The following is a 17,226-nucleotide window of genomic DNA, read 5'->3' as shown; positions in this document are numbered from 1 at the left end:
ACCTCTCAAATGAGTGCCATTTCCAAAGCTGTCTAGGTGACATGAATATCAAAGACTAAGATATCCAAGTGTCTAAACTACAGCAAAAGCCAATATTCTCTCTCAATTTAAAATGGTTCTCAAATGCATGTGATTCTCAGAGTGGAGGGGAAATAATCTAATATGTGGAAGAACTTTGTTTATCTTGCTGCAGTGTTTGGCAATGTTATGTATATTGATTTGATTTTTGTTTTTGCGGCATCTGAGTGAATGACATACATCTGTATCTATCAAAACAGTAATGCCTGCTTTCACAGCTGCTTGTCAAGCGAAAATTTCTACATAAACCATTAAAACCAGTCTCACAGGAGAGCTGGGCAATGTTATTGTGATCTAATGAAAAACTAACGCTATAACATGTGGCACAATTTTCTTTTCATAACGATTGGTTAGAGAGTGTATATTTAGTAATGTACTGCACTCAGTTGTACGGCATTTGTTTGTGTAGCTGTTCCACAATCAAATAAGCTGGACAAGTGTTTAAATTGTAATTGTCAGTGGTAATATTTGTCCCTGGTTTATAAACCTGTTCTCAAAAGCCTTCAATCAGGAGTTTTTGCTCTTATGTGGCCAGAGCCATTATCTGATGTCTAATGCAGAGGGGTGAGGGTCGCTCACACAGCTATAATTAGATGCTGACACAATCCAGCCAAAGGGAGGAATGGCTTTTGGTCCTTAATAATTGCAACTTTAAATAGCTAGAAGTAGGAACAATGATTCCTTTTTGGATAAAGGAAACAGGGTTCAGGAATAACATGTTCTGGTGAGAGAGCAGATGCAACAATGGATTTGGGCTGCGCAAGGTTCCAAAGTGCAGCTGTAGACTTTTACAAAACCTTATAGTCAGTACTTATGGATTGTCACTGTTCATGACTGTTAGGGGGGAGGGATAGCTCAGTGGTTTGAGCATTGGCCTCCTAAAATCAGGGTTGTGAGTTCAATCCTTAAGGGGGCCACTTAGGGATCGGGGCAAAAATCTGTACTTGGTCCTGCTAGTGAAGGCAGGAGGCTGGACTGGACTCAATGACCTTTCAGGGTCCCTTCCAGTTCTATGAGATAGGTATATCTCCATGTGTATTCTACTGTGAATAGCTATATAATACCTCTTCAGTGATTGTCTGACAAGAACAAAAACTCTTGGGTATAAAAGACCAATTTTACACTGACCATAGAGCGGAGCAAAATTCAGAATTCCCATCCTAGGGAATAATTGATGTTTCTTCACTTGTTTCCATCCTGAAATGGCATAAATTTTTCATGGAATGGAAATTTTGAAAAAACACATGAGTATCCATGCTTCGTATGTGAGCAAATGTTCTCTGTTCCTCCCTGGTAGCTGGCTTAGATTTATATGATTCAAGTATCCCCTGAAAGTTTTTTTTTGTGTGTGTAGCAGTTCAATTAAAAATAAGTTTATAACAAAGATTGTTTGCTATCAGAGTAATTCACAACTTCGTGAAATATTATTTCTTTCATTTTAGGTTGAATCATTTATTTAATAAGAAATTTTTCTTTTGTGTTGGGTCAAAAGCAACTTAACCTGTGATGTTTCTTGAGTGCTCAGATACAACAATACAAAGTATTCTTTTGAGTGCATGCCAAAGTCATATTTGAATGGAAGGAAACAGACTGCTTTTTAATAGCATATTTTCTACTGTATTTTCTGCCAGGTAGAAGCAGACTCATAGTCAACCTTTTTTCACTATTAGCATCCTCAGCTTCTGAGTACAACAAATGTTAACTCTGTGTGTGTTTGTGTGTGTGTCTGAGAGCTCTGAGACGAGCTAAAAGAAAAAGAGAAAAACAGAGAAGAAAATTAATGAGTATGACTAAGTCACATCTATTGTTTTCAATTCAAATGGTCTCACAACTGATGAATAGCATTAATTCATGAAAAAATTATAAATAATATTAGGTTAAGACAGGTCAACCTCCTTTTGCTTCAGGATCTATGACATATAAGTCATCAGAGAAGTGCCATGTAAACATTTTTAAAGGGAAAGCACAACTTTCTCCTACGAAGGTGCCAGACTTCAAAATATTTGTTTGTTACCCCACAGCCTAATCAGCCATTCATGCAAAACTCCTTTTGCAGTTGGGCAGTTGTACATGCACACTCTCAGGGGAGATCTGCCCCGCAACCTTACTTATTACCCCCAGGATGGATGTTAAAAGATGCTGTGCAGACTTTCAGATAATATATACAACTGAAGTCTGAGCCACTTATGGCCATTAAAGCTTCCATGGCACTTTTGAAAAGAGCAGAGAGGTGTTAATCTTGTTGTCTTGGCTAAATATCGTTTTAAGTAATTATTATCTTCTGCCAATGTAAATTACTCCTGCAGTTTCAATTGGATATATTATTTTTCATTTCCTGCCTTTAAATCTTCTGTAGTTTTGCCCAACAATGTTAAACAACTGACATACTCCACCTCAGCAGGGGCTGCATGTCTGTGATGAATGAAGTTATTAGTGTGTATATATGGACTCTGATTCTCCAATATTGCTAAAGAGTCTGAACCCTGAGACTGGAAATTGGGTTAGTGTGCAGCATAAATAAGTAGGCTGAAGACATCTCTCATTTAAACCAGCTGCTGTTGTTTCCCTGGGACTATTAGAGCAGCTAGGGATCAGCCAGGCATAAAAGAACCCAGGCTCTGCCTCCTATTCTCCTACCATGTCCCTCACATTGGGAGCCAGCGAGGGATTGGTTGAGGAGTTTGTTTGGAAGTGTTATTCCACCCAAGGATCTTCATACCATAAGGGACATGCTCCATTGCACAGATTTGCCAGATGTAGGGCTGATTTGCACCAGTGAGTGGCAGAAAGCAGCCTCTGTATCTGAAAAATCAGTACCATTGATGTAAAGTCCATTGCGATCCCTAAGAATGAAGGTTGCTATAACATTATTATTTCTATCACTGTTTCTTGGGTACCATCGGATTTTCTACCCATGTCCCTCCTACAGCTGGCTGAATAATTAATTTATTAATTTGGCAGAATTTTTAAAATACTTTAAAGATGTTTTTTAGCTCATAGAGCAACATGACTAATTCACCAATTTATTGGTATAAAAATTTACCTGATGAATTTCAAGAAAAGTTTCACATGAGAAAGCTGATGAATCTTTTTTTCATTATCCTCCCAGCTGTAGGCAGGAGATGTTTTTAACTGAAGCAAAAGTGCTACCATAGCGTTCAGAGAAAACTCTACACAACATCTGCTGCAAGACCTTTATCTCTTGACCATAGCTCTAGATCTTTCAATGGTTTATTCACAGGATTCAAGGGAGAAAGGAAGGGGGGGGGAGGTCTTTGGATATAATCTAGCTCCTATTGAAGTTAGCATCCAAACTCCCGTTGGCCTGATTAATAGCAGAATTGTGCCTTTGAAGATGGTTTACCCTGTTTAGGAGTTAGTATATCCCAACCACATTAAGGATGTTTTCTTTTGGTGAATTTTTCCACAGTGATGCTGGATGTTCAGTAGCAGCAGCACAGGAAGTATTTCTAAGACCATTTTCCTTTATGTTTGTGGCAGGACAAATCTCATACAGACACACCCACCCACCAGTCACAATCAGCCCCAACTTGCTGCACCTGTGAAGTTTGCCAGGCCTGGGGGAGGGCCCTTAAAAGGGAAGAACTCAGGCCAGTTGGGGTGCCCCTTTGTACCCAAGCTTAGCGGGTTATGTACTGAAGAATGGCTCGAGCACTACCAGGCTTTGTCTACTGAGGAAAGGAGATAGGCCAGTTTGTTTCTTTTGTGCCAACTCCCAGGACTAAGGTTTGCCTTTAGCTATGCAAGGGCTGAGACTTTCTGTGAAATCTGAAAGACTGTTCCCCTTCCATTGTGTGAGGGGGCCTGGCCCCTTGTGAGCTGTGGAACTATTTTCACTTTTTGTTTGGACTGTTTTGTTACCCCCTGGAAGGGGGTGGATTTGCAAATAGGTGCAGTTGGAAAGCTATACCACAGGACTACTGTGGCCCAGGAAATGAAGTACAATGTAAGTGAATATGCCTGCCTTCTCCCCAAGGCAGTGAACTCAAGACATATCCTTTGAAGTGTTCTAGCATTTGTGATTACTATTTGCTGCTGGTAGCACCCAGGATAGTGCTAAATGCTGTGTAAACACACAATATGGTCCCTTCCTTGGAGAGCTTACTGTCTAAACCAGTTGGACCATCAATGAGTAGAGCGAAAGGCTATAACATGCAAGCAAATTGTGTCAGGCCTTCTGGAGGGATTTGTTTGCCAGGGGAAGTGTCCTAGAGGGACTAAGTTTCTATTCTTCTGTCCATTGCACTCTGGGGTTTTGCCACCAATTTAAGTGGAAGCAAGATTGGGAAGTAAGATTCTATACCCAGTAGTAGTAGAAATCACTACAGTAGCTCTGGCCATTAACTCTCTCTCTTGAGAGTGGTTCCCCCCCTGCTCCTCCAGCTCTTGTGATGACCTTGATTCAGCTTACAAAATGTCTGATTGGCAGGACCGGCTCCAGGATTTTTGCCACCCCAAGCGGCGGAAAAAAATAAAAAGCCGCGATCCCAGCAGCTCCACCGCGCCACTTTCTTCTTCGGCGGGAATTCGGCGGCGGGTACTTCCCTCCGAGAGGGACCCGCCGCCGAATTGCTGCGGAACAGCCCGACGTGCCGCCCCTTCCTCTTGGCCGCCCCAAGCACCTGCTTGCTGTAGCCGGCCCTGCTGATTGGGTAGATACAGATTTCACTGAGGGATTAATCTGTTCTGCTGGGATGCAAATCTATTTCAGCCTGAAATGAATTCAAGTCAGCATACACGTAATGATGTCAATGTTGCTATATCATATAAAAGAAGAGCATTATGCTCTGAAAGGGTGGTTTGGGATTTATTGAATACAATAAGGGGAAAAATAGATGTTTAGAGAGTCACCTGAAGCCCTGATTGACAAATCAGTTACATTAAATATTTTCTTAATTTTAATTATCTTGATCATAACGTTACTTAGATGGCTTACAATATCTGAGCAAATTAGTTGTGCCGCTGTTATTAAAACCTACTTAGAAATCTCAGTGAGAACTACCACTTTGAGGCTCAATACATACTATGAACATGACTGGGGATTTTTGTAGGGGGATGTGGGGGTAAATGAATTTTTATGATATAGACCTATGCAGCATGTGTGACTCAAACATAATATGTTTTAGAAACTACTTTTCAGTTTAGCTATGCTTAGCAGAGGCCTGTGAAATGTAATACAGTTGGTCATGGTCGATCTTCACACTTACCTGATTCTCATTTACATTAATACCCCAGTTCTGGTAGTGTAAAGGGGTCTTAAGGTAGATTGCAGTTATTATTTATACGTAAATGATATTTACACCCATTTTACAGATTGTAATGCTAGAGTGATGTAAAGGGGCCTTATGGTATGTGAGAAATGGGCTCAATTAGTGTAGCAGGTCTTGGTATGTGTTTGTACAGTGCCTAGCATAAGTGGATGTGGGGGAGGCTATTGTAATAATTGGACCTACAAATTTACTCTCATTGTTAGTTCAGTTGTGAAAAGCAAGTAAAAAGTTCATAAAGTGTCACAAGAGCCCATAACAATAAATGTTGATGGGGAATAGGTGCAAAGGGGAGACATTTTGAATTAATCTGAACAAAAAGGCCTACTGATCTAACTCAAAGACTATGTTAAGATCATGCCTGGTAAACAAGAAAAGTGTAGGAGTAGAAATTAATGAATCAAAATTGATGTGTTGTAAATTAGGCCTATATATACTGGTGGATGAAATAATGAGAGGATGGGGTGTTCTACCCACCATGCCCAGGGGCCTTTTGATGCCAACTGGCAGAGGGTACAGGTGGTATCTAGGATTTTATTGGGATCCCCTGGATCAGGTATGTACATATTAGTTCAACAAATGGTGGCAGGTAAGGATCCTACCAAGAGCCAGTAGCCCCTTGGTCATCATAAATCATTGCAAAATGGATGTAAGAATAATCTTGGAGAAGTTATGTATCTATACTGGAAAATATCTACACTGGAAAATATGTTCTTAAAGCCTTGAAGGTAAGACGGGTCACCAGGAGGTGACATGCTTAAGACAGGTTCTTTAAAGACAGGGGTAACAAACACTTATCTCCCTGTCTGGTCATTTGGGTATTGTGTACTGTGTGCTTCACCATGTATGCCTATTTACATACGGAGCCAAAGGCTAATCAATAGATTGCAAAATCTACAAGAAAGGAAGTATACAGGAAAAACAAACTTATACTGTTTATAAGTAAAGACAATGGATTTATGGGGTATATCTAGGAGAGCAGAGGTACCCCTTGAATCTTCCTCTTAAGAGGCAGGCTGACAATGTGACTTGTCTCATGGACAAAAGATCAAGCCTGGCTGTAAAATGCTGGAAGGACTTGGGGTGAGCATTGATCTATAAAACAGGAAAGTATCTAGTTAAGAAAGTCTAGGCTCTTGAATGTGTGCTATGATTATTTTATATTTAACCATTTGTTTCCAATACTTCTACTCGCTATTACTTGAATCTTTATACTTTGTTTTCACTATAGACACATCCAAGTGCTGTGTGTTAAGGGGAGAGGAGATCTGAGGTGGAACTGGTAAGGTTGGGTGTACTGTTTCTCTGGAAGCAGCAAATCTGTGAATACTGTGAGTGAAACAAGGGCTGGACATTCCAGGGAGACACTTGGAGGGTTTGGGAGCCTATCGCTAACCTGTAGAGAGACAGTGGAGCCTGCGTAGGCCTAAAGGGAGTGTTGACCTTGGCTGGTGGAGTTGGGGAGCTGACCCATAGAAGGCACAGACAAGGTTGCCTCAGGCTAAGCCCATGTGGTAGCAAGGTGCCTCATAACCCTGGGTACTCCTGGGAAGCATCACAGTCCTTAAAGAAAAGACTTTTCGGAGGAAAAATATGTAGAAGCAGCAGTCTGCCAACAACCACTGCAGTGAGATTTGCCACAGTGGCGTAGTCGAGCAGGGTCTGTGCACAGCTGATTGCTTTGAGTTACTGGTAGTGATTTTAAGTGAGTTTTAAGTGTGGTGGCTGGAGAACAGACAAAGTGGTTACTGGTTTGTTATTTTCTGTTTGCTTGTTTCGGGCAAGGGAAGTAGGGACAGAAAAGGAAGCAAAATCAATAAGATTGAAGATCAGAAGAAGCTAGAACTATACAAGTTGCAAATTGTCCAGAAAGGCTGAACACTGGGCACTGGGAAAGTCTCGGTTAACTAAGAAGCCCTGAGCTGAATGCATCTCAGTTTCAGTGAACTGCAGATGGGTGTGGTCCAACCTCTGTCTGTGCTGAAGTTGACTGGAGTGTCTAACTTAGCAAGACAGGAGTGGAGGGGTGCCTGTTCTGGCAGGAGGGGGTTCTCTGTGGTATCCCAGCTCATCAAGTGACGGTCTCAAGGGAAGACAAATGGAAATTGATGTGCAATTTGCCTGGGAAAAGGCTGCCCTGGAGAAAGAAAAGGCTGCCCACCAGCAAACCCTGGACTTAAGACAAAGCAATTAAGACCCAGAAGCAGGAACTGGCTGTAATGGAGTGGAAGAGGTACACAACGACATGCATCCTGGAGCTGGAAGTTGGGGTTCTGGTGACTGCTGCAGTGGGAACAGACCCCAAGGACTCTGTAGCTGGAAGCAAGCACAACCTGAGTGAAAGGGGGTAGATTTTGCTGGCCAGTGAAAGGTCTGTCACAGCTGCTAGCTGTGAGCCTACAGCTGGATCAGGGTCTCTTTCCCTTTTGGGGGACACAGGAGTGTCTGCCCCAGAAGGAACCCAAAAATGAATTTTAGGTATACTGCCTCCACCATGGTCAGTGTCCAAGTCTCTGGCAGTAATTTCAGAAGGAGGGTGTGACGTTGCACTCTATATGATTTTATAAAAATATGCTAATGTAACTGGAATATGCTTCATGCAAAAGGTCTCTTGTAAGGTATCATTAAAAGCTTATAATCTACTGAGTGTGATCATACTATTTGTATAAATGTATGACTCATATCTAAAACTAGAAATATGAAATATAACTCTGAGGACCTATTGTAATTATGCAAAGTGTGGGCCATTAATGGTGGTGTGGAATCTTGATGGCTCCCATTAACCAGGACAATTGACTGCAGATGGCTGTGTTTTACCTTTGAGTCTTCCTGTATATGTGTGTGCTGACAAGTGGGTAATGAAGTCTTACAGTGACATGTGATCATGTCACCTGAACAGGAATCCATCTTTAACCTAGTGCTTTTTCATTGAGAAGTGGGGGGTTGGGAACCCAGAGGGACAAAGGATTCCCGCCTTATGCAAAAGATATATAAGTGGGTGGAACAGAACATAGGGGGCAGCCATCATGAGAAATCCCCTAGCTACCACCTGAACTGGAACAAGGGCTGTACCAGGGGAAAGGACTGTGCCCAGACTAGGAAGGCATCCAGTCTGTGAAAGAAACGTATTGAAACATCTCTGAGGGTGAGATCTTATCTGTATTCAGCTTCTTACTGTATTAGACATAAATTTGCGTGTTTTATTTTATTTTGCTTGGTAATTCACTTTGTTCTGTCTGTTACTACTTGGAACCACTTAAATTCTACTTTCTGTATTTAATAAAATCACTTTTTACTTATTAATTAACCCAGAGTATGTATTAATACCGGGGCGGGGGGAGGAGAGAATAACCGTGTATATCTCTCTATCAGTGTTATAGAGGGTGAACGATTTATGAGTTGACCCTGTATAAGCTTTAAAGACAAGTGTTAAAGACAAGAACACTTCTGTAAGCTGCTTTCAGTTAAGTCTGCAGCTTTGGGGCAAGTAATTCAGACCCTGGGTCTGTGTTGGAGCAGACGGGTGTGTCTGGCTCAGCAAGACAGGGTGCTGGGGTCCCGAGCTTGGCAGGGAAAGCTGGGGCAGAAGTAGTCTTGGCACATCAGTTGGCAGCCCCAAAGGGGTTTCTGTGATTCAACTCATCACAGAGGGATCCTGATGACATTACCACCGCCACTGGCTCTGATTGAATCCCAAACCCCACCAGAGATGTGAAACAATTGTTTTTCTCCCTGCGTGTCCTTTTCTTCCCTACCTTATTTTCTTCTCTTTCCTATTCCCATCCCTTTTTTCCTTCTGTCTAATAAGAGACTGGCTTAGGTGGCCAAGACAGTATATTTTGCAACACTGCTGTAAGCCTGTGACCAAAGAGGTAGCTAAACGCAATGCCCTGAACAGCCTTATGCTGGTACAAATTTGCCAAGTCTTGGAGTAGCTGATAAAACCATGTGCTGTGCCTGTGTTTTTCTAGCAGTGAGATTGCAAGCGAGAGTCAACACCAAAGACGGAAGCTGCATTCTCTATCTATACTGTTCTTTCCTTTCCTCTTTTGTGTTTATCTTATTTTTTCTTCTAGGAAACAGGATAGGTATGCAACAATAACCGCTCCAGGCCAGCTCAACTAACTTTTTCTCTCCCCTCCCCCCTCCCCCCAAAAGGACTGTTATCATCTAAAAGACTATCAAATAAGGTTTTCCTTCCAAAAACTCCCTCCAGCTAAAGAGAAAGGGAATAAGGGATGTTGTTAAAATGAAAGCTTTACTTAATACTTTACATTTCAAATGCTTTAATTATTTTTCCTCCTTCTTCTTTATATTTAATACAAGATTAAAAGGATTTTTTATAATGTGTTTGCCTTGGTACTAAGCAGGCTGATGTACTCGTACACCAAACCCTGGACCTTGTTTTATACTGGACCTTGTTTTAATGTTGGACAGGGTCATGGTTAACACCTTTAACTCTTTGGGCCTCTATATTCCATTTAAGTCAATACAACAAGCCCTGATACCGATTGGGGTCTGGGTGCTACCTCAACTGTAATTATTTTCAATTATATGGTCCTGTCCCAGGTTGGTATGTGGGATGCAGGATCCCATCCTTATGCAATACCTGTTGCAATGCCTTCTCGCTTGTCAATTCTCCATTTGAACTTGTGTGGAGTTACTCCCTGAAGCTTCTCATTTTTAAACAAGCATTTTTAGTTGTCATGAGTTCTATTCAGAGGGAATTAGAGGTCTGAGTTCTCGTGTTACAGCTCTGCCATATCTTCAGTTTTATTATTCCTGGCTAAGGCGAGGTCTACACTACAAAGTTTTGTCAGCATAAAAAAACCCCATTCCCTAGCTAACATAACCCCCAGTGCAGATGCAACTGTGCTGAAATAAGAGTGCTTCTGTTGGCATAGCTAATGTTGTTTGGAGAGGTCGTGCTATTATCTCGACACAAAAACTCCTTCTGTTGGCATGTGCTGCATCTGCGCTAGGGAATTCTGTTGGTATCGCTAAACCAGTCTAATTATACTGGCAAAGCGTTTGTAACGTCAAAGGCTGCGTATTGACTCAGCAGCATTTGATTTAGGTTATATTTATGCTGGCTTCTCCTGGTGCAAATGCTCATGCAAAGGACCTGGAGGAGAAGGAAGGCTGCATGGAGCCATCACAATGGGAGGCCTCCCTGCAGAGTCCTCATGAGCAAGGTAAGTTGTGATTCAGATTCAGTGTATGTCTCTCAGCAGTCTCCAACTGTAGGGCTCTGACATCCTGGGGAAAAAATGAAACCAGCCCCACCTGTCCTTGCAGCAAAAATCTGAGGGAAATCAATAGTGAATTCCCCTTGTCTTCCCTGAGATGCAAGGAACCCAGCTGCTGCAAGGAGGGATAACCAGCATCTCCCTGCCCTAGCACTGGTGAGCACAGACCAATGTCTCCAAACGACTCCACAATAAGGCCAGTGTTCAATTTCCCTTTGCTCAGTTTGTTTTGTAAACCTGCTAACCCATAACACAGGGGATGTGGTACAATAAAATGCACAATTAACTCATCACTCTGAATTTATTTCCAGTTTGTCATTAAAGCAATAGTCAACTACCTGCCATTTGAGCCTAAGGCCAATGGCTATTATCCTAATGCTTTACCAGCAGAGCAGCCGGCTCTTAAGACTGGTTCATGATTCTCCTTAATCAGTAGTTTTGCTAAAGCTATATAACTTGGCTATATACATAGCCATCAAAATATCTTGGGAAAGGGGAGACTGAGGCATTAAAGATATAACAAAATTTCCAGATGCTTGTGTTTCCCGTAGCATTATACCTTTGCCTTCACATCCATAATGCATATAGGGCCTGATCCAAAGCCCTATCCAGTCAGAGGGAGTCTCGCTATTGATTTCAGTGAGCTTGGGATCAGGTCTGTAGTACCCGCAAAATGTTTTTCGCGCCTGTTTTTTGGTGCAAAAGAGGCTGGTTACATATTTATTTGAAACTTTTTTTATGCTCCAACTACTCTTTGCACGTTAGTGCTGTCTCGTGCTAGAGGTAACTACTTTAAGTTTGTTTTTGCTGAATTTTTTCACTGCAGTGAAAATGGGCCAAGACTGAAGATTGTGGATTTCCAATTCTACAGGATTTTTGGGTGAACACCAACAAAATATTTGTGAACATAAATTCATTACCAGATATTCTTCACTCTCGTGTGTTATATGCCTTCCGTCCACCCAGTGCCTGCCTTGTTTATTTAAATTATAAACTCTTTAGGGCAGAGACTATCTGCAACGGAGTGTCTGTACAGTGCCTAACACATCTGAGGCCCCATTCTTGGTTGGTCCTTAGGCACTACCTTAATAAACATGATTATTAAGTTTTTTGGGGGGAAAGCCTGGTAATTCACTTGGATGGTAGTCTGATTCATCTTTATACTTGCTCTCTGTACACATCCATACAAATGAAATGTTTGTTTGGCTTAAATTTGTTCCCAATAATTTTTGTGGAAAGAGAACATGTTATGAATGTTGATCTGAATGTGTTTACACACCAGGATTTGCATGAGTAATTCTAGAAATACTTACCTTTATAAAAGTTTCACGAATCCGACCAAGAAGCAGAAAAAATGCAATACAAGCAATTACGCAAATAGCAAATGCCAGACTCTGAATACTTAATAATAAATGTGTTTATGGATAATTCATGAACAGATAAAGGGGCTGACATATCTGATAAAATGTTCATTGTAACGATATTGCCCAGCAGTAGTGTAAGCTTAATGATATGCTTTAAAGTATTTTCTAACATACTCTTAATGTTGCTTTGATAAAGTTCCATTGGCAAGCACTCAATATTCAGAAAATACCAAAGTGAAGTAATATTCATATGCAATATATCAATTAATCACAGTTAACTCATGCAATTAACTCATGCTAATAACTCAAAAAAATTAATCACGGTTAAAAAAAAATTAATCAGTTTTAATTGCACTGATAAACAATAGACTACCAATTAACATTTATTAAATATTTTGGATGTTTTTCTACATTTCCATATATATTGTATTCTATGTTGTAATTCAGTTAAGAAAGGTGTGAAACAAGGAGACGGTTTCACCGAAACTCTTCACAGACTGCCTCGAAATGGTAATGAGGCAGATGAATTGGAATGTGCAATCAACATCAACAGAGAGCAGTTAAACCATCTCAGATTCGTGGACGATATTGTGTTGATCGCTGAAAATACTATCAAACTACAGAAAATGCTGCAAGATCTCAACACAAAAAGCAGCCAAAGCGGACTGAAAATTAACCACTCCAAAACAAAATGTATGTGGTCTGATACCTTGCCAAAAGCCCAAATAACAATAAAGGGAGAACAAATAGAGGAAGTTGAGCAATATGTCAATTTGGGCCAAGGCATTAACATGCTCCACGATGAGGAAGGTGAACTCTTGCGAAGAAAGAAAGCAGGTTAGTGCACAATTCTATCAAGGAAGTCCTCCAAGGAAAAATCAACAAGGCAACACGTGCCAGCCTCTTCAACTCAACAGTACTGCCAGCAATGTTGTACGGCAGCGAAACACGGACGCTGACGAAGACAGCGGAGCAGCAACTGTCCCTCATGGAGAGGGCGATGGAAAGAAGAATTCTGGGAATTTCAATCCGCGATCAAGTTCCCAGTGAAGTGATCAGACATAAGAGTGGAGTGCAGGACGTCATTGTTGAGAGCAGGCATAGTAAACTGCAATGGGCCAGGCATATAGCGAGGCTCACTGACAATTGATGGACTACGGGTGTCGCTGAGAGGTACCCAAAGGAACTGAAACAACCACTCGGCCAACCTCCAAAGAGATGGGAAGATTTTATCGTGAAAAGACATGGCCGCACATGGAGAAGGAAGGCCAGGATACGAGAAGAATGGAGGACATGTTGTGATCAGCGCAATCTATACGAGGGCTGAAGGACAGATCGATCAAGATGATCCAGGTGTTGTAATTGAAATCAGTGTATATTATTTTTATTATAAATATTTTCACTGTAAAATGATAAACATTTTAAAAGAATAAAAGATAAATGATGATAGATAAAAGAAATAGTATTTTTATTCACCTCATACAAGTACTGTAGTGCAGGCTCTGTCATGAAAGTGCAATTTACAAATGTAGATTTTTTTTTTTTTTTTTTGGTTACATACCTGAACTCAAAACCAAAACAATGTTTAAACTTCAGAGCCTATAAGTGCACTCAGTCCTACTTCTTGTTCGGCCAATCGCTAAGACACACAAGTTTGTTTACATTTATGGGAGATAATGCTACCCTCTTATTTACAATGTCACCAGAAAGTGAGAACAGGCATTTGCATGGCACTTTTGTAGCCGGCATTGCAAGGTATCTATGTGCCAGTTATGCTAAACATTCATATGCCCCTTCATGCTTCGGCCACCATTCCAGAGGACATACTTCCATGCTGATGATGTTCGTTAAAAAAAATAGTGCGTTAATTAAATTTGTGATTGAACTCCTTGGGGGAGGATTGCTCTGCTTTAACTGCATTCTGCCATATATTTCATGTTCTAGCAGTCTCGGATGATGACCCAGCATATATTGTTCATTTTAAGAACGCTTTCACTGCAGATTTGACAAAATGCAAAGAAGGTACCAATGTGAGATTTCTAAAGATAGCTACAGCACTCGACCCAAAGTTTAAGAAGCTGAAGTGCCTTCCAAAATCTGAGAGAGACGAGGTGTGGAGCATGCTTTCAGAAATCTTAAAAGAGCAACACTCTGATGCAGAAACTACAGAACTCGAACCACCAAAAAAGAAAATCAACCTTCTGCTGGTGGCATCTGACTTGATGATGAAAATTAACATGCATCTATCTGCACTGCTTTGGATGGTTATCAAGCAGAATGAGTCATTAGCATGAATGCATGTCCCATGGAATGGTGGTTGAAGCATGAAGGGACATGAATCTTCAGCACATCTAGCACGTAAATAACTTGTGACGCCAGCTACAACCATGCCACGAGAACACTTGTTCTCAATTTCAGGTGACATTGTAAACAAGAAGCGGGCAGCATTATCTCCTGCAAATGTAAACGAACTTGTTTGTCTGAGCGATTGGCTGAACAAGAAATAGGACTGAGTGGACTTGCAGGCTCTAAAATGTTACATTGTTTTATTTTTGAATGCAGTTTTTTTACATAATTCTACATTTTTAAGTTCAACTTTTATGATAAAGGGATTGCATTACAGTACTTGTATTTGATGAATTGAAAAATACTATTTTTTTTTACAGTGCAACTACTTGTAATCAAAAATAACTATAAAGTGAGCACTGTAGACTTTGTATTCTGTGTTGTAATTGAAATCAATAGATTTGAAAATGTAGAAAACATCAAAATATTTAAATGGTATTCTATTATGTTTAATCATGCGATTAATTGCAATTAATTTGTTTAATCATGCGATTAATTTGTTTAATCGCTTGACAGCCCCAATTCATACATTATAATACATGTTTTTCTCTTCAACCTTAGATACACATGTGCAACAGCTTCTATTGCTGTGGACTACTGTATGAATGCCAGACAAAGACAGTTCATGAAGGTAATTTATATGCAAGATGCTCCCTGAATGAGTCAAGGCCATTATAATCAATGCTGAGTCTTATTACTACTCAAAAATGTATTTGTTATCTAAGTGGGTCCAACTGTGTTTAAAATGAGAGAATATGAAGGCTAGCTCTTAACACTCCAATGGAATTGAACCAAAACCATATTTGAGATTTAAAGAAACTTGATCATTTTTGTCTTGTTTCAGTTTTCCATGGCAGTCACAACAGGACGCATACATTTAAAAAAAATTGCAAAAAACTATTCTCACAGTATTTTTGAGAAGTCAGTTCAAACCCCAAAGTTCAGGGGATATTCAGACCTGGAGTTCTCATTTGAGCCTCCACAAACATATGGGCCAGCTATGGAATTGAGATTTGCATCCTCTTTCAGATTCCATCCCTCTGACCAGAGGGGCTGTAAAATAGGGCACTACATCTTGGAATGGAGATACAGTCCCAATTTGAATAAGCAGTGTAGTTTGTCAAAATTATCAGAAGCAATTAGATTTAATACTATAGTTTATCCAGGCTGTCAAACTTACAATGGGCCTAAAAGAAACAAAATGTCAGAAATAGAAATAGCAAGTCTAGAGACATGGAAGGAGAAAATGCAAACAGATTTCAGTCCATTTTCTCTTGCCAATTTCATTGTAGTAAAGCAGAGAAAGCTGCAAGGCATCCCAGTGGCAAAATGCTGAGAGTGAGATTGTGGAGCTCTTACTCAACTTGGAGAACTTACTCATGCAACTAACCCAATAAAATCAATAGGACTACTTACATAAGATTTCCAGTATAAAGAAGGGCTTCCACATTCTGGCTGTTAATCAAGTCTGAGGTATTTACTATATAATTCTGGATTTGAAGGCTAGCTGGTTGTGAGGATCTAAAAACATGCAAGAATATTAAAGAAAATTAAGTAAAAAATTATAAGCTATGGGTACTGTGTAAAAATACAGGACTACACATGTCTCTGTATTAATTGCATATTTTTATATGTATCCAAAATATGATTTATCATCTTGTTTCCTGAGAATGTGTTAGAAATGCAAAGAAGAGCGAAGGGGCCTCACCTACTCAGCCAACGTCCATACCTTCCCCAATGGAGGAGACATACGATCAGGCCAGTGATTACAATCCATGAAGACCTAGTTGGTGCAACCCCAAAAGAGTGGAGCAGCCACCATGGGGACAATCTCCTTGATAACCTCTTCTTCTGGGTGCTCTGGCTCACTGGGGGTGGGGGAGGGGAATTGAGTCAACGGGAGACTTCACAACAATTACCTAAGAAACAAAGAAAATGCCAACTAATGTTGGCAATGATTGCCTCTACAGAAGCAGGACCTCGCCTGTACTTAAAGAGAGACTCAAACAAGACGGAAGGTGAGCAGGCTAGAACAGCAGGACATGCTGTCAACGTGGAGCAGGGTGGCTTACAGGAGCATCTAACAAAATGTGAGTTGGTTCAGTTCCTTTTTGTAACTGAAGAGAACAGCCTATATAATTTACCGTCTAGTGAGGCATCCGATTAGCTGGGACTACATATGCACATAGGCTGTCATTTTCAAATCCTCTTTTCTTTGTTCCATCTGCTAAACATAAACTTTGTTTTTCAGAAGGCTGTTGCTCAAGATCATTGGTCGCAGCATTGGAGCAAGCAAATTCCTGAGATTGGCATGCCTGGTAACAAGTGTCTGGCATACATGGGATAGTGTACCTGGGTCCCAGTCTAACAGTGGAATAATCCTGATATTCCGTTCCTAGACAGGGAAGGGCAAGAGGCTGAACATGTGGGTGAATGCACTCAGAGAGACCCGAAAAGGGAATGAGGTACAGCTCGCCCCAGAACTGTGGCATAGTGCATGTAGTTTTATTAAAACAGAATAGAAAAATTAGAATACAGTAGAAGCTTGGGGAAAAGGAGAGTAAAGATAATTTAAAATGTGTGAGGAAAGGGTTCAACAAAATATATGGCACTGGAAATGGGAGGTTTTACAAATGCACATTTGTCTCCCACTTCCATTTCCTCATAATCAAAATCTATTTTCCTCATTTCTCACCTAAGGAGTTAGGTGTTGCAAAATTTATCTATCATGAGGGCAGAGACCAAAATGTAATTAAAACAGCAGCTGGGTCATCTATCAAATTCTTGATGGATCTTTCACTTTCAGACTTTCTGTTTTTGATTTAACCTGTCAATGTCTTGAGGTGAGCCATGACAATACTGAAAAGCTTGATGGCATGATGTAGAACCTTCTTTTCACTG

The sequence above is a fragment of the Terrapene carolina genome, unplaced genomic scaffold (assembly GCF_002925995.2).
Source record: "Terrapene carolina triunguis isolate 2854851 unplaced genomic scaffold, T_m_triunguis-2.0 Scaffold69, whole genome shotgun sequence".
Lineage (NCBI taxonomy): Eukaryota > Metazoa > Chordata > Testudines > Emydidae > Terrapene > Terrapene triunguis.
This window is presented reverse-complemented; position numbering follows the sequence as displayed.